The sequence below is a fragment of the Suricata suricatta genome, chromosome 12 (genome assembly GCF_006229205.1).
Source record: "Suricata suricatta isolate VVHF042 chromosome 12, meerkat_22Aug2017_6uvM2_HiC, whole genome shotgun sequence".
Classification (NCBI taxonomy): Eukaryota; Metazoa; Chordata; class Mammalia; order Carnivora; family Herpestidae; genus Suricata; species Suricata suricatta.
In genome coordinates, this window is record NC_043711.1 from 19,242,532 (window position 1) to 19,268,159 (window position 25,628).

The 25,628-nt window shown below is 39.6% G+C and overlaps 1 pseudogene; it reads left to right on the forward strand.

The window, feature by feature from the left end:
- The window catches only part of LOC115274436, a 12,564-nt pseudogene extending 4,412 nt beyond the window's left edge, over positions 1 to 8,152 (forward strand).
- Positions 8,153 to 25,628: the final 17,476 nt, after the last annotated feature.

The following is a 25,628-nucleotide window of genomic DNA, read 5'->3' on the forward strand; positions in this document are numbered from 1 at the left end:
CAATCTACACATTCAATGCAATCCCCATCAAAATTGCACCAGCGTTCTTCTCAAAGCTAGAACAAGTTATCCTCAAATTCGTATGGAACCACAAAAGACCCTGAATAGCCAAAGTAATATTGAAGAAGAAAACCAAAATGGGAGGCATCACAATCCCAGACTTTAGCCTCTACTACAAAGCTGTCATCATCAAGACAGTATGGTATTGGCACAAAAACAGACACACAGACCAAGGGAATAGAATAGAGAACCCAGAACTGGGCCCTCAAATTTACGGCCAATTAATTTTTGACAAAGCAGGAAAGAGTATCCAATGGAAAAAAGACTGCCTCTTTAGCAGGTGGTGCTGGGAGAACTGGACAGCAACATGCAGAAGAATGAAACTAGACCACTTTCTTACACCATACACAAAAATAAACTCACAATGGCTGAAGGACTTGAATGTGAGACAGAAAACCATCAAAACCCTAGAGGAGAAAGTAGGAAGCAGCCTCCTTGACCTCAACCACAGCAATGTCCTACTCAACACATCCCCAAAGGCAGGGGAAATGAAAGCAAAAATCAACTATTGGGACCTCATCAAGATAAAAAGCTTCTGCACTGCAAAGGAAACAATCAAGAAAACCAATAGGCAACTGATGGAATGGGAAAAGATAGTTGCAAATGACATATCAGATAAAGGGCTACTATCCTAAATCTACGAGGAACTCCCCAAACTCCACACCCAAAAAATGAATAACCCAGTGAAGAAATGGGCAGAAGACATGAACAGACACTTCTCCAAAGAGGACATCCAGATGGCCAACAGGCACATGAAATGATGCTCAGCATCACTCATCATCAGGGAAATACAAATCAAAACCACACTGAGATACCACCTCACACCAGTCAGAGTGGCTAAAATGAACAAATCAAGAGACTATAGATGCTGGCGAGGATGTGGAGAAACAGGCACCCTCTTACACTGTTGGGAATGTAGACTGGTGTAGCTGCTCTGGAAAACAGTATGGAGGTTCCTCAAAAAACTATCGCTAGAACTCCCCTATGACCCAGCAATAGCACTGCTAGGGATTTATTCAAGAGATAAAGAAGCACTGATGCATAGGAGCACATGTACCCCAATGTTCATAGCAGCACTTTCAACAATAGCCAAATCACGGAAAGAGCCTAAATGTCCATCACCTGATGAATGGATCAAGAAGATGTGGTGTATATACAATGGAGTACTACATGGCAACAAGAAAGACTGAAATCTGGCCATTTGTAGCAAAGTGGATGGACCTCAAGGGTGTCATGCTAAGCAAAATAAGTCAGGCGGAGAAGGACAGATACCATATGTTTGCACACATAGGTCTAACAGGAGAAACCTAACAAGAGGACCATGGGGAGGGGAAGGGGGAAAGAGAGTTGGGGAGAGAGGGACACAAAATTGAGAGACTACTGTATACTGAAAACGAACCAAGGGCTGAAAGGGAAGGGGGAAACGAGAAGAGGATGGTGGTAATGGAGGAGGGCACTTGTGGGAAAGAGCACTGGGTGTTATATGGAAACCAATTTGACAATAAACTATTTTAAAAAACAAAATAAAATAAAATAAAATAAAATCTAGTTTGTCTATGTATGGCCAGCCCTCACTTTCTATCTGCAGGTGCCTTAGTTCTACAATTAGTTTCTTGTAGGGAGCATATACATGGATCTTATGGGTTTTTTAAAATCCATTCTGATATCTTACGTCTTTTGATTAGAGCCATTTAGTCCATTTACATTCAGAGTTATTCCAGACAGACATGAATTTAGCGTCATTATATTACCTATGAAGTTGGCATTTCTGGTATGTTCTCTTTCTAGTCTGCTGCTTTTGGTCTTTTTGTCCCCAAAGAATCCCCTTTAATAGAGGCACCTGGGTGGCTCAATCGGTTAATCGTCCAACTCTTGGTTGCAGCTCAGGTCATGATCTCACAGTTTGTGCGTTCGGGCCCATCAAGCTCTGTTCTGGCAGCATGGAGGCTGCTTGGGATTCTGTCACCCCTTCTCTCTGCCCCTCCCCCCTCAAAGAAAATAAACAAACATTTAAAAATATATTTCCTACAATGATGGTTTATTGGTCATGATGAACTCTTAGTTTTTGTTTGTCTGGTAAACTCTTTATCTCTCCTTCTATTCTAAATGACAGTCTAGCTGGGTAAAGTATTCTTGGATACATATTTTTCCCATTCAGCATGCTGAATATATCCTGCCAGTCCTGGCCTGCCAATTTTCTGTGACAGATCTCTTGAGAACCTAAGCTCTCTTCCCTTGCAAGGTAAAGGGCTTTTTTTTCCCTTGCACTTTTGGAATCCCTTCCTTGTCTGTGTATTTTGTGAATTTCACTATGATATGTCTTGGTGACAGCTGGCTTTTATTAAATTTAATGGGAGTTCTCTGTGCTTCTTGGAATTTTGTATCTGTGTTCTTCCCCAGATTAGTGAAGTTTTCAGCTATAATTTGCTCAAATAACCTTCTGTCCCCTTTTCTCTCTCTTCATCTTCTGGGACTCCTATGATACAAATGTTATTACACTTTAAGGAGTCAGTGAATTCCCTAAGACTACATTCATGACCCAACACCTTTGCTTCCCTCTTCTTTTCAGCTTCATTATTTTCTATAATTCTATCTTCCATATCATTGAGTCATTCTCTGCTTCATCCTTCCTCGTTGTCATGGCATCCATTCTAGTTTGAATTTTGGTTACAGCATTTTTAACTTCAGCCTGACCAGTTTTATTTCTTTTATCACTGCAGTAAGAGATTGTCTAGTGTCTTCTATGCTTTCCTAAGTCCACTTAGTATCCTTATAATTGTTGTTTTCAGTTCTAGTTCAGGAATCTTACTTATCTCTACATTGACTAAATCCCTAGCCATTACTTCCTCCCATTCTTCTTTTGAGGAGAATTCCTCCATCTCGTCAAATTACAAGGTCACTGGTTTTTTTTGTTGTTGTTGTTAGTAAAGCCTGTTGTATTCCTGCTCTTGAAAGCAATGGCTATATTAAGAAGAGAAGCAAAAAAATACCAAACAAATAAAATTAAAAGGGAAGCTAGTTTTTTGGTTTTGCTTGTTAAAGAAAAAATTAGATCTTCGTTTTATTTGGGTCTGCTTATGAAAACAAGCTAGATCAAATAAATAATAATAACAATAATAATACATTTTAAAAATACTTTTCTTGTGTCCCATTTATAAAAAAAACAAACCAGGGGCGCCTTGGTGGTTCAGTCAGTTAAGTATCTGACTTCAGCTCAGATCACGGTCTTGCAGTCCAGTCCATGAGTACAAGCCATCATGGCTGTGCTGACAGCTTGGAGCCTGGAGCCTGTTTCAGATTTTGGGTCTCCCTGTCTCAGACCCTCCCCCACTCACACCCTCTCTCTCTTGAGAATAAATCAACATTTAAAAAAAAAGAAAAACAAGGGACACTAGATCCTGTTTCCCCTACTGAACTTTTGCAGCACTGAATGATCAGCAGACTTGGCACATGCCAGGGATTTGTACTGGTCTTCTGGCAATGGGGCCTGCTGCGCTGATTCCCAAAAGGTCTTGTCCTAGTGGAGATGCACCTGCACGGTGCAGGGGCATGGGGCTTGGTGTAAGCAGCTTCAGCCTCCATTTGTTGGCACTATTTTGCTCACTGACATGGGTCAGTGCTGATGAATAGGAGAGAAAACAAAGCTGCCCCTCTCTCTCATCTCCAGACAGGAGCTTCCACCTGCCACTTCTCAGGAGGCCCTCACAAAATAGCAAACAATCAACCTTCCTGTATCCCCAGCTCCTGTCAGATCCCTGCCTTCACACGGTGTGTGTCCAAGTAGTCTGTCTGCAGCATCCCATGTTTTACCTCATGTGTAGCTGGGTTTCAAAATTCGAAACTTCAGAGACCCCCATGACACATTTTGTACTGACCTCCTTTGGAGGGTCTTGCTGCATCGTGGACCAGTGCTGGTTTGTCCCAGAAAATGGTCACACAAGTGCACAGCAGCTAAGAGTTTATGGTAAAGTGCAGCAGAAAGCCAGCACCAAGGCTTTCTGCCCTTAGCTGGAGACTCTATTCCTTTGCTGGTCAATGGGGCAGCTCAAAGTCATCGGTAGGGTCTTTTGTACCAAGAAGCCATGCCACTTCTTCTAAATCTACTCCAAGAAGGGGAACTATTTCTCCCCATGTAACCCAGGGGATCCTCCGACCATGCTACCTACTCCTGGGTTTCTGCCCTCCTTCCCCACCAGACCACTACCAGGAGAGACCCTGGTGATGGCTCACTTTGTGCTCTGCCACTTATAAAAGCTTGCAGTGCTTAGCTCCTCTTCTCTTCCCAGTCAATGGTTTTTAGGGAAGAGTTTTCTTGTAAAATCTCCTGCACATGACTTCACTCTTTTTTCATTCTTCCCTGCTCACTCACTACTCTTCCCATCATCAGGACTCCCTCCCCTCCACAGTGCCCCCCAAATCAACTCTCTACAGCTCCCACCTCAATGAGGTAGTTGTTTTTCTACTGAGAAGTGTGCAGCTTTGTTCTCTCAGCCCTCAGATGGATTTCTTGGGTGTTCATAATAATTTGATACTGGGGCACCTGGGTAGCTCAGTCAGTTAAGCATCGAACCTCAGCTCAGGTCATGATCTCACAGTTAGTGGGTTTGAGCCCCGCATTGGGCTCTGTGCTGACAGCTCAGAGCCTGGAGCCTGCTTCGGATTCTGTATCTCTCTCTCTCTCTCTCTCTCTCTCTCTCTCTCTCTCTCTCTCTCTCTCTCTGCCCCTCTCCCACTCACACTCTGTCAAAAATTTAAAAAAATAAAATAATAATTTGACATTTATCTAGTTGTGTTCAAAGGACAAGGCAAATTTAGGGTCTTCCTACTGCTCTGCCATCTTAACTCCTCCAGCAAATATTGTGTGTCTTCTGACTGCCCTACCAACCAGCCATTCCCATCTCTCTCCCTCTCCTCAGATCTTCCTATTCCAAGACACAAAAATATTGAAATCAGGCCAATTAACAGCCCTACAATGGCCTCTAAGAACTCAACTGAAAGGAAAAGTCACATGTCTCTCACTTTAAATCTGGAGCTAGAAATAATTATATTTATATATGTATATATATTATATATGCATATGTAAATATATATATTACATATGTATATAAAATATATACAATAGGCCAAAAACTAGGCCTCGTGCACCACCAAACACTTAACCAAATTGTGAATGCAAAGGAAATGTTTTTGAAGGAAATTGAAAGTGCTACTCCAGTGAACCCACAAATGGTAAGAAAGCAAAACAGTCTTATTACTGATATGGATGACATATGCTAAATAAAAGATCAAATCAGCCACAACTTTCCTGTAAGCCCAAAAACTAATCCAATTCTACAAAGACTGGGAGGGATGAGGATGCTGCAGAAGAAAAGTTTAAAGCTAGCAGAGGTTGGTTTATGAGGTTAAAGGAAAGGAGACATCCATCTTCCTAATATAAAAGTACAAGATGAAGGAGCAGGTATTGACATAGAAGCTGCAGCAAGTTATCTAGAAAATCTAGCTAATATATTTATTGAAAGTGGCTACACTAAACAACAGGTTTTCTATGTAGAAAAAGCAGCCTTATATTGGAAGAAAATGCTACCTAAGACTTTCACTAGAAAGCTAAAGAGAAGTCAGTGTCTGGCTTAAGTTTCATTAAATGCAGCTGATGACTAAGGTGAATGCCAATGCTCACCATTCTGAAAATTCTAGGGCCCTTAAGAATTATGCTTAATCTACTCTGCCTGTGCTCTATAAATGGAATTGTAAAGCCAATAAGACAGCACATCTGTTTACAACATGGTTTACTGAATATTTGAAGGCCACGGTTAAGACCTAACCCTCAGGAAAAAAAGATTCGTTTCAAAATATTCTCATTGACAGTGCAGCTGATCACCCAAAAGCTCTGATAGAGATATCCAGCAAGATTAATATTGTTTTCATGCCTGCTAAGACAACATCCATTTCATTCCATGGTTCATGGAGTAATTTCAATTGTATTATTATTTAAATATATTTTGTCTAGTTTCTAAGGATCATGTCTGCAAGGTCTGATCCAAAGACAGTGGCCTGATGGGATAGAGCCCAAAGGTGTCATCGAGAGTAACTGAAAGAAGACTGCTGACAGCTCTGATAACATGAAGCTCTGTGAGTCCCTTCTCTGTGGCATCTATGCCTACGATTTTTTTTTCTTCCAATTTATTTATTTTTAAGTTTACATCCAAGTTAGTTAGCATATTAGTGAAACAGTGATTTTAGGAGTAGATTCCTTAGTGCCCCTTATACATTTAGCCCATCCCCCCACCTACAACCCCTTCAGTAACCCTCCATTTGCTCTCCATATCCAAGTCTCCCATTTTTTGTCCCCCTCCCTGTTTTTTTTTTTACTTTTTAAAAGTTTTTATTTCTTTTTGAGAGAGAGAGAGAGAGACACACAGCATGAGCAGGGGAGGGTCAGAGAGAGAGGGAGATACACAATCTAAAGACAGGCTCCAGGCTCTGAGCTAGCTGTCAGCACAGAGCCTGACACAGGGCTCAAACCCACAAACTGTGAGATCATGGCCTAAGCCGTAGTCAGACACTTAACCAACTGAGCTACCCAGGCGCCCCACCCTCCCTGTTTTTATATTATTTTTGCTTCCCTTCCCTTATGTTTATCTGCTCTGTATCTTAAAGTTCTCATGAGTGAAGTCATATATTTGTCTTTCTCTAATTTCACTTAGCAGAATACTCTCTAGTTCCATCCATGTAGTTGCAAACACCAAGATTTCCTTCTTTTTGATTGCCAAGTAATACTCCATTGTTTATATACACCACATCTTCTTTATCCATTCATCCATCGATGGACATTTGGGTTCTTTGCATACTTTGGCTACTATTGATAGTGCTGCTATAAATTTTGGGGTGCATGTGCCCCTTCAAAACAGCATACCTGTATCCCTTGGATAAATACCTAGTAGTACAATTGCTGGTCTATTTTTAATTTTTTGAGGACCCTCATACTGTTTTCCAGAGTGGCTGCACCAGTCTGCATTCCCACCAGCAATTACACCTATGTTTTTGAGAAGCCTTCTGGCATCCAGCAACAATTCTTCCTTGTATCAGGGTTATGATACAATTGCTCAAGCCCAATCTGGGACTAGGAAAAAAGCCACTTTTACCATATTGATTCTGAAACAGATGGAATTGGATCTAAAGGCTACAGAGGCTTTGGTCCTGGCACCCACTAGAGAGTTAGTTCAGCAGATACAGAATGTTTCCATGACATTAGGATATTACATGGGTGACTCCTGCCATGCCTGCATTGAGGGAACTAATTTACATTCTAAAGTGCAGAGGCTGCAGATAAAAAATCCCCATATCATCATGGGTACCCTAGGGCATGTGCTTGATATGCTTAACCAGAAACACCTTTCTCCTAAATACATCAAGTAGTTTGTACTGGATAAGCTGATGAAATTTTAAGCTGCAGATTCAAGGACCAAATCTATGACATATTCTAAAAGCTCAACAGCAACACCCAGGTGGTTTTGCTGTCAGCTACAATGCCTTCCAACATGCTTGAGGTGACCAAGAAAGTTCATGAGGGACTCCAGTCAGATCTGTTCAAGACGGAGGAGTTGACCCCAAAGGATATCCATTGATTCTACATCAATGTGGAAGGAGAGAAGTGGAAGCTGGACACACTGTGTGACTTGTATGAAACCCTGACCATCATGCAGGCAGTCATACTCATCAACACTCAAAGAAAGGTTTGACACATTGAAAAGATGTACACCCAAGACTCCACCATGTCTGCCATGCACAGAGATTTGGATCAAAAGGAATGAGGGGTTATCATGAGGGAGTTCACTCTGGCTATAGCAGAGTACTGATTACTACTGATTTGCTGGCCTGAGGCACTGATGTGCAGCAAGTTTCTTTAGTCATTAAGTATGATCTTCCCACAAACAGGTAAAATTATGTTGACAGAATCAGTTCTGGTGGCCAATTTGGCCAAAAGGGTGTGGCTATTAACAGAGTGACAGACAAGAGAACTCTTCAAGACAGGCAAACAGTCTACAACACCTCCATTGAGGAGATGTCCCTCAATGTTCCTGAATTCATCTAAGGCACTGGTCCTGCCCTACTGAGGGTTCAGTCCATGGGGGGCTGAAGAGGAGCAGGAGAGGGGAGGGAAAGGAACCAAGGGATAAATATCTTGTCATTTTTTTCTTTTTTTCTTTCAATAAATGTCACTTTCTGAGGCAAAGAAAGAAAGCAAGAACAAAAGAATTTTGTAAGGTTAAGCTCCCATAGATAGTGGTTCCTTTATCTGAACAACCTTCTAGAAAGAATTCACAATTCTAGATGTCATTAAGCACTTTTGTGATTCACAGGAAGAGATCAAAATATCAATATGAAGAGGACTTTGAAAATATCTGATTCCAACCCTCATGCTTGACCTTGAAGGATTCAAGACTTCCGTGGAAGAAGTAACCACAGATATGATAGAAATAGCCAGAAAGCCAAAATTAGTAGTAGAGCCTGAACCTGTGATCAGATTGCTGCAATCTCATGATAAAATTTTTGTAATGTTTATTTTTGACAGGGGGGAGAGGCAGAGAGAGAAGGGAGACACAAAATCCAAAACAGATCCCAGGCTCCACCCTGTCAGCACAGAGCCCAATGCAGGGCTCAGACCCATGAAACATGAAATCATGACCTGAGCTGAAGTCTGACACTCAACCGACTGCACCACCCAGGTATCCCTCATGATAAAACTTTAACACTGGAGAAGAACCAAGATGGTGGAACAGCATGGAAGTCTTTTGGGTTTTGTTTTGTTTTTTTTTTTTTTTTTGCATCTCTCATCCATGAAATATAGCCAGATCAACACTAAACCATCCTGTACACCTACAAAATGGATTTGAGGATTAACAATCTGCATAATCTGAACCATAGAACTCAGCAGGTACATGGCGCAGGTGAACTGGGGGAGAGAGAAGCCACGGAGGCCAGGGACCTGCTTTTGCTTAGAGAGAGAGGAGGGAGACAAGGGGAGAGTATTGGAAAAGCACCCCACCCCAAAAGTATCTGGAGAGGAAGTGAAAAACTGGAAACAACTGCAGGGAGTGAACAAAAGAGGGAGAAAGGAGAAAAGAGAGGGTTTAAATTCTATTAATACTTTATAAGCAGAGGGAGCACAGAGTCTGAAATTCTGCAGCTTGATACCTGGTGGTGCTCTGGTGGGAAGGGCGAATCCCCAGCAGCAGAGAGTGAGGTCCAAGGGATCCATGGACCACATGGGGAGAGGCAGTTCCTGCTGAGAGGACATTTGGTAGAGACTGTGTGGCCACCCCATAGGAAAGGTCCCAATGGACCCTGGAGAACAACCACATTCACTGGTGCTAGAACAAGGACATTAAGGGTGAAGCCTGGTGCCAGATGTGTGTTATGATTAACCATAATCCCTGAAACACTGCTACACAATTGTGTGAACTTTTTCTGGGGTGGGCTGGCACCCAGCCACAGTCTCTGGGCATCAGCAGCAGCACAAGCCTGTTAATGTTCCTGGGGGCCAGCAGGCAGGCACCCACTGTTGGCTGATGAGACTCTCCTCCAGAGGGTCAGAACGGGTCAAAGCCATGGTCCCTCAGAAGTAAGGGGCTGGGGTGGGGGGGCACCTGGGTGGCTCAGTCAGTTGAGCATCCGACTTCGGCTCAGGTCATGATCTCATGGTTTGTGGATTCAAGCCCCACGTTGGGCTCTGTGCTGACAACTAGCTCAGAGCCTGGAGCCTGCTTTGGATTCTGTGTCTCCCTCTCTTTCTGACCCTCCCCTGCTCACATGGTCTCTGTCTCTCAAAAATAAATAAAAAACATAAAAAATAAAAAATAAAGAGAAGTGAGGGGTTGGGAACACAGCCACATCTAAGATAAAATTCATGAGGGAGGTGCCGCCTGGCAACCTGATGGCTTGGTCATGGACTATAAAAGCCAGGAGTGGATGGAAGCCAGAAACAAAGAACGGTGAGTGACTGCTGGTCAGGGAGAAAAGAGTTATGATAATAAACAGTGGGTAGCTGGGTAATGCCATTTTCACCCCTCCCGCGCACGGTGCTTATACACCTATAAGTGCCACAACAATCTACCCCAGTAAGCTATTCAGCACCACCTAGTGGAGAACAGAGCCATTACACTAGGCCCTGCCCAACTGGGCCAACCTCTCTTCGGGAATGACACAAGTCTCTCTGCCCGCCTAGTTTACAGACTATGAAGTATTTCATAGTTTGACTTCTAGGGGACACTGATGTAATTTCAATTGTATTTCAGTCTGTTTGCTGGTCCATCTATTCCATTTTTTTTCTCTTCTTATTCTCGAATACAGAAAAAGAAAAAATTTTATTTTCAATTTTTATTAAAAACATTTTTCTTTAAATTTTTTACTATATTTTTTACTTTTTGCAAGTTTTTCAAATTCTATTTACTTCCATCATTTCATTTTATTCTATTTCATCATATTCATTTTTTCAAATTTTCAAATGTTTTCCTTTTTTTCCCCTCTCCTTTTCTTGTCTCTCCCTTCTTTCTCTAATCTATCAAGCTCCTTTCAACAACCAGACCAAAACACACCTGGGATCTAACACCATTTATTTGACTTTTTGCTGTGTTGTTTTTAAAGTCTTAATTTTAATTTTTTTCTTTTTTAATTCATTTTCTTCCTTCAAAATGATGAAATTAAGGAATTCACCCCAAAAGAAAGACCAGGAAGAAATGACAGCCAGGGACTTAATCAGCATATATACAAACAAGATGTCTGAACCAGAATTTAGAATCATGATAATAACAATACTAGCTGGGGTCAAAAATAGTTTAGAATCCCTTTCTGCAGAGATAAAAGAAATAAAAGCTAGTCAGGATGAAATAAAAAATCCCATAACTGAGCTGCAATCTCTAATGGATGACACAGTGGCAAAGATGGATAAGGCAGAGCAGTGAACGAGCAATATAGACGACAAACTTATGGAGAATAAGAAAGCAGATAAAAAGAGAATACTAAGGCAAAAGAGCACTATTTAAGAATTAGAGAAATCATGGGGCGCCTGAGTGGCTCAGTCAGTTGAGCATCCGAATTCAGCTCAGGTCATGACCTCACAGTCTGTGGGTCCAAGCCCTGCATCAGGCTCTGTGCTGACAGCTCTGAGCGTGGAGCCTGCTTCAGATTCTGTGTCTCCCTCTCTCTCTGTCCCTCCCCTGCTTGCTCTCAATCACTCTCTCTCAAAATAAAGACATAAAAAGAATTAGAGAAATCAGAGACTCGTTAAAAAAAAGTATCAGAATCACAGGGGTCCCAGAAGATGAAGTGAGAGAAAAAGGAGTAGAAGGGTTATGTGAGCAAATCACAGTGGAAAACTTTCCTAACTGAGGAAAGACACAGACATCAAAATACAGGAAGCACAGAGGACTCCCATTAGATTTAAAAAAAACTGACCATCAATAAGGCATATCATAGTCAAATTCACAAAATACTCAGGCAAAGAAAAAATCATAAAAGCAGCAAGGGGAAAAAAAAGTCCTTAACCTACAAGGAAAGACAGATCAGGTTTGCAGCAGACCTATCCACAGAAATTTGGCAGCCAGAAAGTGGCAAGATATATTCAATGTGCTGAATCGAAAAAATATGCAGCCAAGAATTCTTTATCCAGCAGGCTGTCATTCAAAATAGGAGAGGTAAAAAGTTTCCCCAAACAAAAATTAAAGGAGTTTGTGACCACTAAACCAGCCCTACAAGAAATTTTAAGGGGGACTCTCTGAGGAGAGAAAATACAAAAAAAAAAAAAAAAAAAAAAAAAAAAAAGACCAAAAGCAACAAAGACTAGAAAGGACCAGAAACCACCACCAGAAATTCCAACTCTACAGGCAACATAATGGCAATAAATTCATACCTTTAAGTACTCACTCTAAAGGTCAGTGGACTAAATGCTCCAATCAAAAGACACAGGATGACAAAATAGATAAGAAAACAAGATCCATCTATATGCTGTTTACAAGAGACCCACTTTAGACCAAAGACACCTTGAGATTGAAAGTAAGGGGATATAGAACCTCCTATCATACTAATGGTCGACAAAAGGAAGCTGGAGTAGCCATACTTATATTTGACAATCTAGACTTTAAAATAAAGACTTTAACAAGAGATAAAAGAGGGCATTATATCATAATTAAGGGATCTATCCACCAAGAAGACCTAACAACTGTAAACATATATGCTCCAAATGTGGAATCACCCAAAATTATAAATCAATTAATCACAAACACAAAGAAACTCATTGATAATAATACCATAATAGTGGAAAACGTCAACACCCCAATTATAGCAATGGATAGATCATCTAAACAAAAAATCAACAAGGAAAGAATGGCTTTGAATGACACACAGGACCAGATGGACTTAACAGATATATTTCAGAACATTTCATCCTAAAGCAGCAGAATACTCATTCTTCTCCAATGCACATGGAACATTCTCCAGAATAGATCCATACTGGGATATGAACCAGCCCTGAACAAATAGAAAAAGATTGAGATCATACCATGCATATTTTCAGACCACAATGCTATGAAACTTGAAATCAACCACAAGAAAAAATGTGGAAAGATAAAACATACTTGAAGACTAAAGCATCTACTAAAGAATGAATGGGCTAAACAAGAAGTTAAAGAGGAAGTTAAAAAGTACATGGAAGCCAATGAAGATGATAACACCACAGCTTAAAACATCTGGGATACGGCAAAGGCAGTCATAGAGGGAAGTATGTAGCAATCCAGGCCTTCCTAAAGAAGGAAAAAAGGTCTAAGATACACAACCTAATCTTACACCTTAAAGAGATGGAAAAAGAACAGTAAATAAAACCCAAAACCAGCAGAAGACAGGAATAAAGATGAAAGCAGAAACCAATACTATTGAAACAAACAAACAAACAAAAAAACCGAGGAGAACTGATCAATCAGAAGCTGGTTCTTTTAAAGAATTAACAAAATTGATAAGGCCCTAGCCCATGTGATCAAAAAGAAAAAGGAAAGGACCCAAATAAATAAAGTCAAGAATGAAAGAGGAGCGATCACAGCCATCAGAGCAGAAATACAAATAATAATAAGCGAATATTACAAGCAGTTATACCCCCAATAAAATGGGCAACCTGAAAGAAATGGCCGAATTCCTAGAAACATATAAACTACCAACTCTGAAACACAAAGAAATAGAAAATTTGAACAGACCCATAACCACTAAATAAATCAAATTAGTAATCAAAAATCTCCCCCCCCCCAAAAAAAAAGAGTCCAGGGCCAGGTGGCCTTCCAGGGGAATTCTACAAACAGTGAAAAAGAATTAACACCTATTCTCTTGAAGCTGTTCCAAAAAATTGAAATGGAAGGAAAACCTCCAAACTCTTTCTATGAAGCCAGCATTACCTTGATTCCAAAACCAAAGACTCTACTAAAAAGGAGAACTATAGACCAATTTCCCTAATGAACATGGATGCAAAATCCTCAACAAGATATTAGCCACCAGATCCAACAGTACAGTAGGTCACAATGACCAAGTGGGATTTATACCTGGGATTCAGGGCTAGTTCAATATCCACAAAACAACCAATATAATTCATCACATCAATAAAAGAAAGGACAAGAACTACATGATCAACAGATGCAGAGAAAGCACTGGACAAAAAACAGCATCCTTTCTTCACCAAAACCCTCAAGAAAGTAGGGATAGAAAGTCATACCTCAAGATCCTAAAAGCCATATATATCCACTAATATCTTCAATGTGGAAAAACTGGGGAGATTTCTCACTAAGGTCAGGAACAAAACAGGGAGGTCCACTCTCACCACTGTTACTCAACATAGTATTAGAAGTCTTAGCCTCAGCAATCAGACAACATAAAGAAATAAAAGGCATCTATATCAGTCAGGAGGAGGTCAAACTTTCACTCTTCACAAATGACATAATACTTTATATGGAAATTCCAGAGATTCTACCAAAAAAAACTGCTAGAACTGATCCATGAATTCAGCAAAGTTGTAAGATATAATATCAATGCACAGAAACCATATGCATTCCTATACACCAATAATGAAAGACAAATCAAGGAACTGATACCACTTACAATTGCACCAAAAAACATAAAATACCTAAGAATAGGGGCGCCCGGGTGCTCAGTCGGTTAAGTGTCTGACTTCAGCTTAGGTCGTGATCTCACAGTTCATGGGTTCAAGTCCCACGTTAGGCTCTGTGCCAAACGCTTGCTCAGAGCCTGGAGCCTGCTTCAGATTCTGTGTCTCCTTCTCTCTCTGCCCCTCCCCACTCATGCTCTGTCTCACTATATCTCTCAAAACTAAATAAATGTAAAAAGAAAATTTTTTAAACCTAGGAATGTATCTAACCAAAGAGGTGAAAAATCTATTCACTGAAAACTATAGAAAGTTTATGAAAGAAACTGAAGAAGACACCAAAAACTGGAAAAATATTCCATGCTCCTGGATAGGAAGAACAAATATTGTTAAAATGTCAATACTACCCAAACCAATCTACATATTCAATGCAATCCCTATCAAAATAACACCAGTATTCTTCACAGAACTAAAATGAACAATTCTAAAAGTATATGGAACCAGAAAAGACCCTAAATAGCCAAAGCAATCTTGAAAAAGAAAACCAAACCTGGAGGCATCACAATCCCAGACTTCAGGATGTATGACAAAGCTGTAATCATCAAGACAATATGGTGCTGGCACAGAAACAGACCCTCAGATCGATGGAACAGAATAGAGAACCCAGAATTGGACCCACAAATGTATGGACAACTAATCTTTGACAAAGCAGGAAAGAATATCCTATGGAATAAAGACAGTCTCTTCAACAAACGATTCTGAGAAAACTGGACAGAGACAAGCAGAAGAATGAACCTGGACCAGTTTCTTACACCATACACAAAAATAAACTCAAAATGGATGAAAGACCTAAACGTAAGACATGAAGTCATCAAAATCCTAGAGGTGAAAGCAGGCAAAACCTCTTTGATCTTGGCAACAGCAACTTCTTACTCAACGTGTCTCCAGAGGTAAGGGAAACAAAAGCAGAAATGAACTATTGGGACCTCATCAAAATAAAAAGCATCTGCACTGCAAAGGAAACAATCAGCAAAACTAAAAGGCAACCAACAGAATAGGAGAAGATCTTTGCAAATAATGTAGCAGACAAAGGGTTAGTACCAAAATCCATAAAGGACTTATCAAACTCAGCACCCAAAAAGCAAATAATCCAGTGAAGAAATGGACAAAAGACATGAATAGAAACTCCTCCAAAGAAGACATCCCGGTGGCTAACAGACACATGAAAAGGTGCTCAACAACACTCATCATCAGGGAAATAGAAGTCAAAACCACAAAGAGATACCACCTCACACCTGTCAGAATGGCTAACATTAACAACTCAGGCAACAAGAGAAGTTGGCAAGGATGCAGAGAAAGAGGATCTCTTTTCCACTGCTGATGGGAATGCAAACTGGTGTAGCCACTCTGGAAAACAGTATGGAGGTTCCTCAAAAAATTAAAAATAGAACTACCCTATGACCCAGCAATTGCACTGCTAGGTATTTATCCAAAAGATACAGGCGTGCTGTTTTGTAGGGCACATGCATCCCAATGTTTATTGCAGTACTATTTATCGACAATAGCCAAAGTATGCAAAGAGCCCAAATGTCCATCAATAGATGAATGGATAAAGAAGATGTGGCGTGTGTGTGTGTGTGTGTGTACACACACACACACAGATGGAGTATTACTCGGCAATCAAGAAAAATGAAATCTTGCCATTTGCAACTAAATGGATGGAACTAGAGAATATTCTGCTAAGCAAAATTAGTCAGAGAAAGACAAATATAGGACTTCACTCATATGATGACTTTAAGATACAGAGCAGATAAACATAAGGGAATGGAAGCAAAAATAATCTAAAAACAGGGAGGGGGACAAAACATGGGAGACGAATATGGAGAACAAATGGTGGGATACTAGAGGGATTGTGGGAGGGGGGATGCGCTAACTGGGTAAGGGGCATTAAGGAATCTACACCTAAAATCATTGTTGCACTATATGGTAACTTACTTGGATATAAATTAAAAAATAAATAAATTTTAAAATAATAAAAAATAAATTAATTTTTTAATTAAAAAATTTTAACATTGGAATTGCTTCTTATGGATGAACAAAGAAACTGGTTTATTGAGATGGAATCCTCTCCTGGTGACAATGCTGTGAAGACTGGTGAAATCACAACAAAGGATTTAGGATATTACATCAACTTCATTGACAAAGCAGCAGCAGGGTTTAAGAAGACTGACTACCATTTTGGAAGAAGTTCTACTATGGGTAAAATCCTATCAAACAGCATCCCATACTATGGAGAAAAATCATTTATAAAAGGAAGAGTCAATCAATGCAGCAAACTTCACTGTTATCTTATTTAAAGAAATTGCCACAGGCACCCCAACCTTCAGTAGCCACCATTCTAATCAGTCAACAGCTGTCAACACCAAGATAAGACCCTCTAGGGGTGCCTGGGTGGCTCAGTCGGTTGAGCGTCGGCTTTGGCTCAGGTCATGATCTCACTGTTAGTGGGTTTGAGCCCTGCATCAGGCTCTGTGCTGACAGCTCAGAGCCTGGAGCCTATCTTCAGATTCTGTGTCTGTCTGTCTGTCTGTCTCTCTCTCTCTCTCTAAAAAATAAATTTAAAAACATTAAAAAAACTTTTAAAAAAGATCCTCCACCAGCAAAAATACTATAATTTGCTGAAAGCTCAATCAATAATAGTTAGCATTTTTTAGCAATAAAGTCTTTTTTAATATTTGGAGGGGGAGCTAAATGCTTTTTTATTTTTTTAAGCTTTTATTACAATTCCAGGTAACATATAGCATAATAGTAGTTTCAGGTGTACAATATGGTGGTTCAATACCTCCATACAACACCAAGTGGCCATCACAACAAGTGCACTCCATAATCCCCATCACCTATTTAACACATCCCCCAACCTACCTCCCCTCTGGTAATCATCAATTTGTTCTCTCTAATTAAGAATCTATTTCTCGGTTTGCCTCTTTTTTTTCCTTTGCTCATTTGTTTCTTAAATTTTATATACAAGTAAAATCATATGGTATTCGTCTTTCTCTGACTTAAGGGATGTCCACTGTTTAATACACATAATGCTACTACACACTTAATAGAATATAATGTAAACATAACTTTTATATGCACTAGGAAACCAAAAAATTCATTTGACTTACTTTATTGTGATATTTGGCTTATTGCAGTGGTCTGTAACCAAATCGCCAAGATCTCCAAGTATGCTTGTACTTCTTTTCCTTATTTATGAAACAAAGCTCCCAAAACAATGTCAAAAAAAAGTTATAAAGGCAGATGTCCTTATTTTGTTCCTGAAGTTTGAAAGGAAACATTCTGCTTCATTATTAAGCATAATGTTAGATGTGGGTTCTTTATATGTGCCTTTTATTAGATTGCTAAATCCAGCATTACATAAAATATATAGGTTATATAAATGTATATAAATAAGTATTTGCTTATATTAAGAGTTTTTACATCTATAATCATAAAGGATATTAACTACAATTTTCTTTTAATCTTATTAGGTTTTAAATAAAAGTTACACTGGCTTCATAATGAGTTAGGAAATGTTTCATCCTCTTTTGCTTTTGAAAAGCATGTTTCATAGAATACACACATGAAACCACTTGGGACTTGAGTCTTCTTTGTAAGAAAATTATTTTATTAGAAATTGAATTTATTTAATTTAGTATCACTCTATTTCTTCCTGTGTCGATTTTGTTCAAATGTGCCTTTCAAGGAATTTGTTAAGTAAAATGATTCATAATATTCCCTAATGCTTGCTTTCATTATGAATATGTTTTATTTAATTGTCTTACTAAGAATTTATCATTTTTATCAATCCTTTCAAAAAAATCAGTTTTACTAGTTTTCTCTAGTCTCCATCCACTTTCCACTTTACTGATTTCTGCCCTGATTTTTTTATTTCATTCTATTTTAATTTGCTATTGTTTTTCTATTTTCTCCAGTAGGTAGCTTGGAATATTCACTTTAAATCTTTCTTGCTTTCCAACTACTCTGGAAAACAGTATGAAAGGTCCTCAAAAAGTTAAAAATAGAACTACCCTACACTCCAGCAATTGCACTGCTATTTACCCAAAGGATACAAAAATACCAATTCAAGGGATATATGCACCTCAATGTTTACAGCAGCATTACCAACAACACCCAAATTATGGAAAGAGCCCAAATCTCCATCGACTGATAAATGAACAAAGAAAATGTTGTATATCTATACAATGGAATATTACTCAGCCATCAAAAGGAATGAAATTTTGGGGTGCTTAGGTGGCTCAGACAGTTAAATGTCCAGCTACTAATACTGGCTCAGGTCATGATCTTGCAGTTAATGGGTTTGAGCCCCACACTGGGTTCCATGCTGACAGTGCAAAGCCTACTTTAGATTCTCTCTCCCTCACCCTCTGCCACTCCCCACTTGCAACATTCACACACACTCTCTCTCAAAATAAAAAAATAAACTTAAAAAATAAAATACTGCCACTCACAACAATGTAGATGGAGCTAGAGAATATTATGCTAATTGAAGTAAGTCACAGAAAGACAAATACCTTATGATTTTACTCATGTGGAATTTAAGAAACAAATGAACATGGTGGGGAGAAGAGGCGAATCAAGAAACAGACTCCTTTTTTAAGTTTACTTATTCTGAGAGAGAGTGAACATGAGCAAAGGAAGGGCAGAGAGAGGAGGAGAGAGAAAATCCCACGCAGGCTCCTCAGTGTCAGTGTAGAGCCCACATTGGGGCTCAATCCCACAAATCATGAGATCATTACCTGAGCTGAAATCAAGAGTCAGACATTTAACCAACTGAGCCAACCCAGCACCCACAGACTTTAAATTATAGAGAACTGATACTTAGCGGTGGGGGCACGGTGGGGGGGGGGGATGTGTTAAATAGGTGATGGGTATTAAGGAGGGCACTTGTGATGAGCATTGGGTGCTGTATGCAGGTGATGAATCACTGAATTCTATACCTGAAATTAATACTACACTGTATTCTACCTAATTAGAATTTAAATAAAAACTTGTGAAGGAAAAAAACATTTCTTTCCTTCCAATATAAGCATTTAAAACTTCCCCAACATGATGTGACAAGAAGGGCAGTCACCACTGTGGTCTTCCCCCTAAAAGCCCAGAACCTCACCTTAAGTCAGATCCTGAATGAGGCTCACAGAGACACTCTCACAGCCTAGAGCAAACTCAAAACTGCTATGTGTGAGGTGCAGCCTGGGTAGGCTAGGCCTGAGAGGAACGCCCAAGGGACAGAGCCTTACATCAGTCAATGGACCACTACTGTTCCCATGGTTTGGACAAAAGCACCAAGGAAACCTGAGAGGCTAGCATCAGGAGAAACTGAGGGATATAGGATCCCTCTGTACCACCTCTGCAACTTCACTGTAAACCCAAAATCACTCCAAAGTAAACAAGAGATACAGAAATGCTGATGCATAGGAGCACATGTACCCCAATGTTCATAGCACCAATGTCAACAATAGCCAAAACATGGAAAGAGCCTAAATGTCCATCATCTGATGAGTGGATCAAGAAGATGTGGTATATATACACGATGGAGTACTACATGGCAATGAGAGGGAATGACATATGGCCATTTGTAGGAAAGTGGATGGACCTCCAGGGTGTCATGCTAAGCGAAATAAGCCAGGCAGAGAAGGACAAACCATATGTTTGCACTCATAGGTCTAACAGGAAAACAGGAGAAACCTAGTGGAGGACCAGGGGGAGCGGAAGAGGGAAAGAGAGTTGGGGGGAGAGAGAAGGATGCAAAACTTGAGAGACTATTGAATGCTGAAAGTGAACTGAGAGTTGAGGGGGAAGGGGGAGGGGGGAAAAGAGGTGGTGGTGATGGTGGAGGGCACTTATGGGACAGAGCACTGGGTGTTGTATGGAAAACAATTTGACAATAAAATATTATGAAAAAAAATAAAAAAGTAAAAAGCTCACTTAAAATTTAAGGAAATAAAAAAATTAAACTGTAAAATTTCCTCTAGCATTGCTTTATTGCATCCACATACTTTGATAGTACATTTTCATTATTCAATTCAAAACACTTTCTAATTTCCTTTGTGGTTTTTTTTTATTTTGCAATTGACTGAGAATTATTTAGAAATATTTCCAAATATGTGAGGGTTTCCTGATTATCTTATCATTGATCTCTAACATAATTTAATTCTAGTTGGAGAACAGACTCTGTATTACTGCAATCCTGTAAAATTTATTAAGATACATTTTTGGAGGCACTTGGGTGGCTCAGTCAGTTGAGCAACTGACTCTTGATTTCAGCTCAGATCATGGTCCCAGGGTCATGAGATCAAGCCTTGCACTGGGCTCCACACTCAACGTGGAGCCTGCTTAAGACTGATTCTCTCCCTCTCCCTCTCCCTCCCTCCCTCCCTCCCTCTCTCTCTCTCTCTCTCTCTCTCTCTCTCCCTCCCTCCCTCCCTCTCTCTTTTCCCTCCCTCTCCCTCTCCCTCTCCCCTGTTCACACTCTCTAAAATAAAAAGAAAATAATTTGAGGTATGTTTTTTGGGTTAGCATATGGTCTATCTTGGTGATTACATACACAATTTAAAGACGGCACTTGGGATGAGCACTGGGTGCTGTATGTAATCATGGGAATCTACTCCCGAACCCAAGAGCACACATGGTATGTTAGCTAACTTGACAATAAATTGTATTTAAAAAATGAAATAAAATAAACTTTAAAACTAAATAAATAAATCTTCATTTTTTTTTAAATTGTGTCCTCTGTTGGATATAGTCATCTAAAATTTCAATTGTGTCAAGTTTTGGTTGATAGTGTGGTTTAAATCTTCCAAAATCTAACTGACATTTTGTCTGCTTGATCTATCATTTACTAAAAGATAAATCTCCAATTATTATAAATACAAGTATATTTCCCTTTAGTTCTATCAATTGTTGTTTCATGTATGCTAAGGCACTATTAATTGGTATGTACACATTTATGATTTTTGTATCTTCAATAATTTGAAACTTTTATCATTACTACTTTTGTCTCTGGTAGTATTCCCTGAAGTCTACTTTGTCTCAGAGTAATACACCAAAACCAGCTTTCTTATGCATAATGCTTGTACAGCACATCTTTTTCTAACCGATTTTAGTTATTATCTATCTATATCTTCATCTTTAAAGTATATTTCCCTGTTAACAGTGTATCGTTGTGTCCTGCTTTTTTTTTCCAGTCTGACAATGTTGGTCTTTTAAGTGGATGATTTAGTCTATTTACAGGTAACATAATTATGTATATGGTTTAAGTCTATAATCTTGGTTCTTTTGGTCCCATTTGTTCTTTGTTCCTCTGCTCCTCCTTTGTTTTTGGTGGGACATCATTCTCCTGGATTTCCTTAGTTTCGTGCCCATGATTTCCATTAGCCCTGTGAGTATATTTAAGGCAGCTGATAAAAAGTTGTGTGTAGTAAGTTCAGTGTCCAAGCATCCTCAGGGACAGTTTCTGTTAATTTCCTTTTTTTCCTATGAATAGGCTATAGATTTTGTTTCTTTGCATGTCTCAATTTTTTTCTTGGAAACTAGACACTTTTATTATAATGTAGTAACTGGTAATTTTGATTCTTCTAACTCCTCAGGGTTTGTTGTTTCTACTTGTTGTGGGTTATAATTGTTTAGTGACTTTCCAAAAACTAGCTTTATAGTGTATTTTTTGTGGTATGTGACCACTGAAGTCTCTGTTCCACTGGCTTAGTGCTCAGCCTGTGATCTGACAGAGATTTTCTTAAAGACCTGGAGCCAAACTGGGGAGGTGAAGAAAAGTACTCCCCTAGTCTGTGCAGACTGGCTGAATTAGGGCACTCCTTCAATGCTTAGCTTGGCCATTTATAATTCTGCCTTAACCTTCCTTCTATATACACAGAGCCTAAAGATAAGCCAGAAATGCAAGTTCAAGTCTTCTCAGGTCTTTCTGAGCATGTGTCTAGCCCTTGGCATGCACAGAGACTTTTGATTCCCCAGCATACGCTGTGTAAAGCCTATTATTCTCCCACTGTATCTCCTACCTCCCTATGCCCTCCTGGACTTTTCAGGGTCTCTGCTGCTTATCCCATCTGGTCTCCCTTGCCCCAGGTGGCTGCAGATAGTATATGCCTTTAAGTGATTTAAATGAACATTGCCCAAGAAGGCTACCCAACCCTGACAGAGTTCTGAGGGGGTCAAAACAAACACAAGTCCCTGAGCTGATCACTCATGGCACTACTAGACAGGTCAAAGTACACAACCTCAATTCTTTCAGAATAAAGTCCATATTGCCCCACGCTGGCACTAGCAACCCATACCAAGAACATGGGCTGTTGCTACCACAGCTGATACCAATTGGGTAATGCAGGGGGTGGGAGGTGGGTAAGTAAAAGGACCACAATACTATTTTACCAAAATCTAGAAGCCTCTTTCTTCATTAAGCATTCACCTGGTTTTATAGTTTTTATTAGACTCCAGAGCTCAAAGAAAAATTTCACTATGACAGTTTTTACCAGCTTAATCGTTGCTTCAGTAGATGGGTGAATCTTTAAACCTCCCTACTCTGTTATTACTGGTGACTTCATGTCCCTTGTTTCTGGTTAAGTGAACACATTTTACAATTTCACTTGATTCTTCTACTGACTTTTTAGGTACACTATTTGGTGTTTTTAGTACTTTAGAGACTACGATATGCATCCTTAATTTACTATAGTCTTTCCCCTAAATAATATTTTAATACCTCAGAAACAATGTTAGAACTGACTTCAGTGTTGTAGGTTAACAAACCTGAGTAAAATGGAAAATCAGTAACCAGCTGTTTTGGCTTCTGTAAACTGCTTTGCGAATGCATATCCCCATTCACTGTTCTGACTAACTGCGTGATAACTGTTAAAACATTAAGATAAAAGCCTATGTAGCTCCCTGTTACATTTATCAGAAGGTGCTGACCACCTCATCCCACTTCTGTAACTGTGCTTGCTTGCTAAATAAATAACTTGTTGCAAAATGTTCCCCCACTCCTTTCATTAAGATCCAGCCCGGCAAGGCCAACGCCAACATGTAAAGAGTTACATAGTCACTGCCTCCCAACATGTAAAGAGTCACGTAGTCACTGCCTCGTGATATCTTAGGTGTTCAAATATGTCATTTACAAGACAACCTTAAAATGATAAGTTCTCTGTAAAAACTAAATTGTAATTGGTTATAACATATTCTGCCTGGCAAGTCCATAAAAACTCACTGCTGCCTTTGTTCAGGGCCATTCTCTGTACTTTCTCCTTACCATCAAGGAGATCAGGTTTGGCCCGGCCATAAATAAAATCATGCCTCACTTCTATTCCGCGTTTGGTGGTCTTTTCGACATCACCCTGCAACATCAGTATCTCTATATTCCTATCATTTGTGCTCCTGTTGTGTCATATTTTGCCTCTACATGTGTTATAAACTCTATGAGACATTATTATTTATTCCTGTTGTTTCTCCACTAAAGTGCCTTTTGTTTCTAATTTTAAGATTTTCTTTGAATGTAATTTACCTAGGTAATCTTATTTGGGCTTCCGGAAACTTTTTGGCTCTGTGCACCAGTATCTTTTATTAATACTGAAGAATTCTCAGCCATTATTTTCTCAATTATTTTTTATACTATTTTCTGTCTAGTCTCCTTTTGGGATTCCAAGTACCTATATGTTAATTTGATTGTATCCTACAGTTATCAAAAGTTCTGTTCAGTTTTATTATCATCCATCTTTTTCTTTTAGTATAGATAACTTCTTTTTTTTATATAATAGTTTATTGTCAAATTGGTTTCCATACGACACCCAGTGCTTCTCCCCACAAATGCTCCCCACCATGACCATCACCCCCTCCCTCCCTCCCCCTCCCCTTTCAGTCCATGGTTCGTTTTTAATATTCAGTAGTCTCCCTTGATCTGTGTCCGTCACTCTTCCCCACTCTCTTTCCCCCTTCCTCTCCCCATGGTCCCCTGCCAGGTCTCTCCTGTTAGACCTATGAATGCAAACATATGGTATCTATCCTTCTCTGCCTGACTTATTTCGCTTAGCATGACACCCTCGAGGTCCATCCACTTTCCTAAAAATGGCCATATTTCATTCTTCCTCAATGCCATATATAGTACTCCATTGTATATATATACCACATCTTCTTGATCCATTCATCAGTTGATGGACATTCAGGCTCGCTCCATGATTTGGCTATTGTAGAAAGTGCCACTATGAACATTGGGGTACATGTGCTCCTATGCATCAGCACTTCTGTATCCCCTGGGTAACCATAAAAACCCTTGAGGAAAAAGTAGGAAATGACCTCCTAGACCTCAATCGCAGCAATTTCTTCCTCGGCACATCCCCAGAGGAAAGGGAATCAAGAACAACTAATAGGCAACCAACAGAATGGGAAAAGAGAGTGGCAAATGGTGTATCAGATAAAGGGCTAGTATCCAAAACCTACAAGGAGCTCACTAAACTACATACGCGAAAAATGAATGATCCAGGGAAGAAATGGGCAGAAGACCTGAATAGACACTTCTCCAAAGAGGACATCCAGATGGCCTACAGGCACATGAAACGATGCTCAGCGTCACTTATCATCAGGGAAATACAAATCAAAACCACACTAAGATACCACCTCACACCAGTCAGAGTGGCTAAAATGAACAAATCAAGACTATAGATGCTGGCGAGGGTGTGGAGAGACAGGCACCCTCCTACACTGTTGGTGGCAATGTAAACTGGTACAGCCACTCTGGAAAAAAGTGTGGAGACTCCTCAAAAAACTATCGATAGAACTCCCCTATGACCCAGCAATAGCACTGCTAGTATAGATAATTTCTACGGCACTGTCTATGAGTTGCTTCATTCTTCCTACTGCTATGTCCTATCTGCAGATAAGCCCATCAAATGAATTCTTCATTTCTGACACTGAACTTTTTGGTTCTAAAATTCCTATGTGGCTCATTCTTTCACAGTTTCCATTTCCCTGCTGAAATTCTTTACCTCTTCATACATGTTGTCCGCCTCTCCCATATACCCTTTAACATACTTATGGTTATTTTAAAGTCCCCTCTATTAATGCCAACATCTGGCTCATCTGTGAGGCTGCTTCTAATGACTATTTTCTTTTTGATTTTGAGTAATTTTTACCTTCTTTCATTGCATGTCTCACAATTTTTTATTGTATGCCAGACAACAATAGGAGCCACTAGGCTAGGAGACTGAGTCAATCTGGGTACTGAAGCTCAGTCTGGCTTTATTTCACCTTTGATTTATTTCAATTTTATTTTGATTTAGCTCACCACTGTTTCACAAATGTTTGGATATAGAATCATAACCTTTTCTTCAGCAAGGTTAGAGATTTGAGCACCAGCAAGATTTCTTTT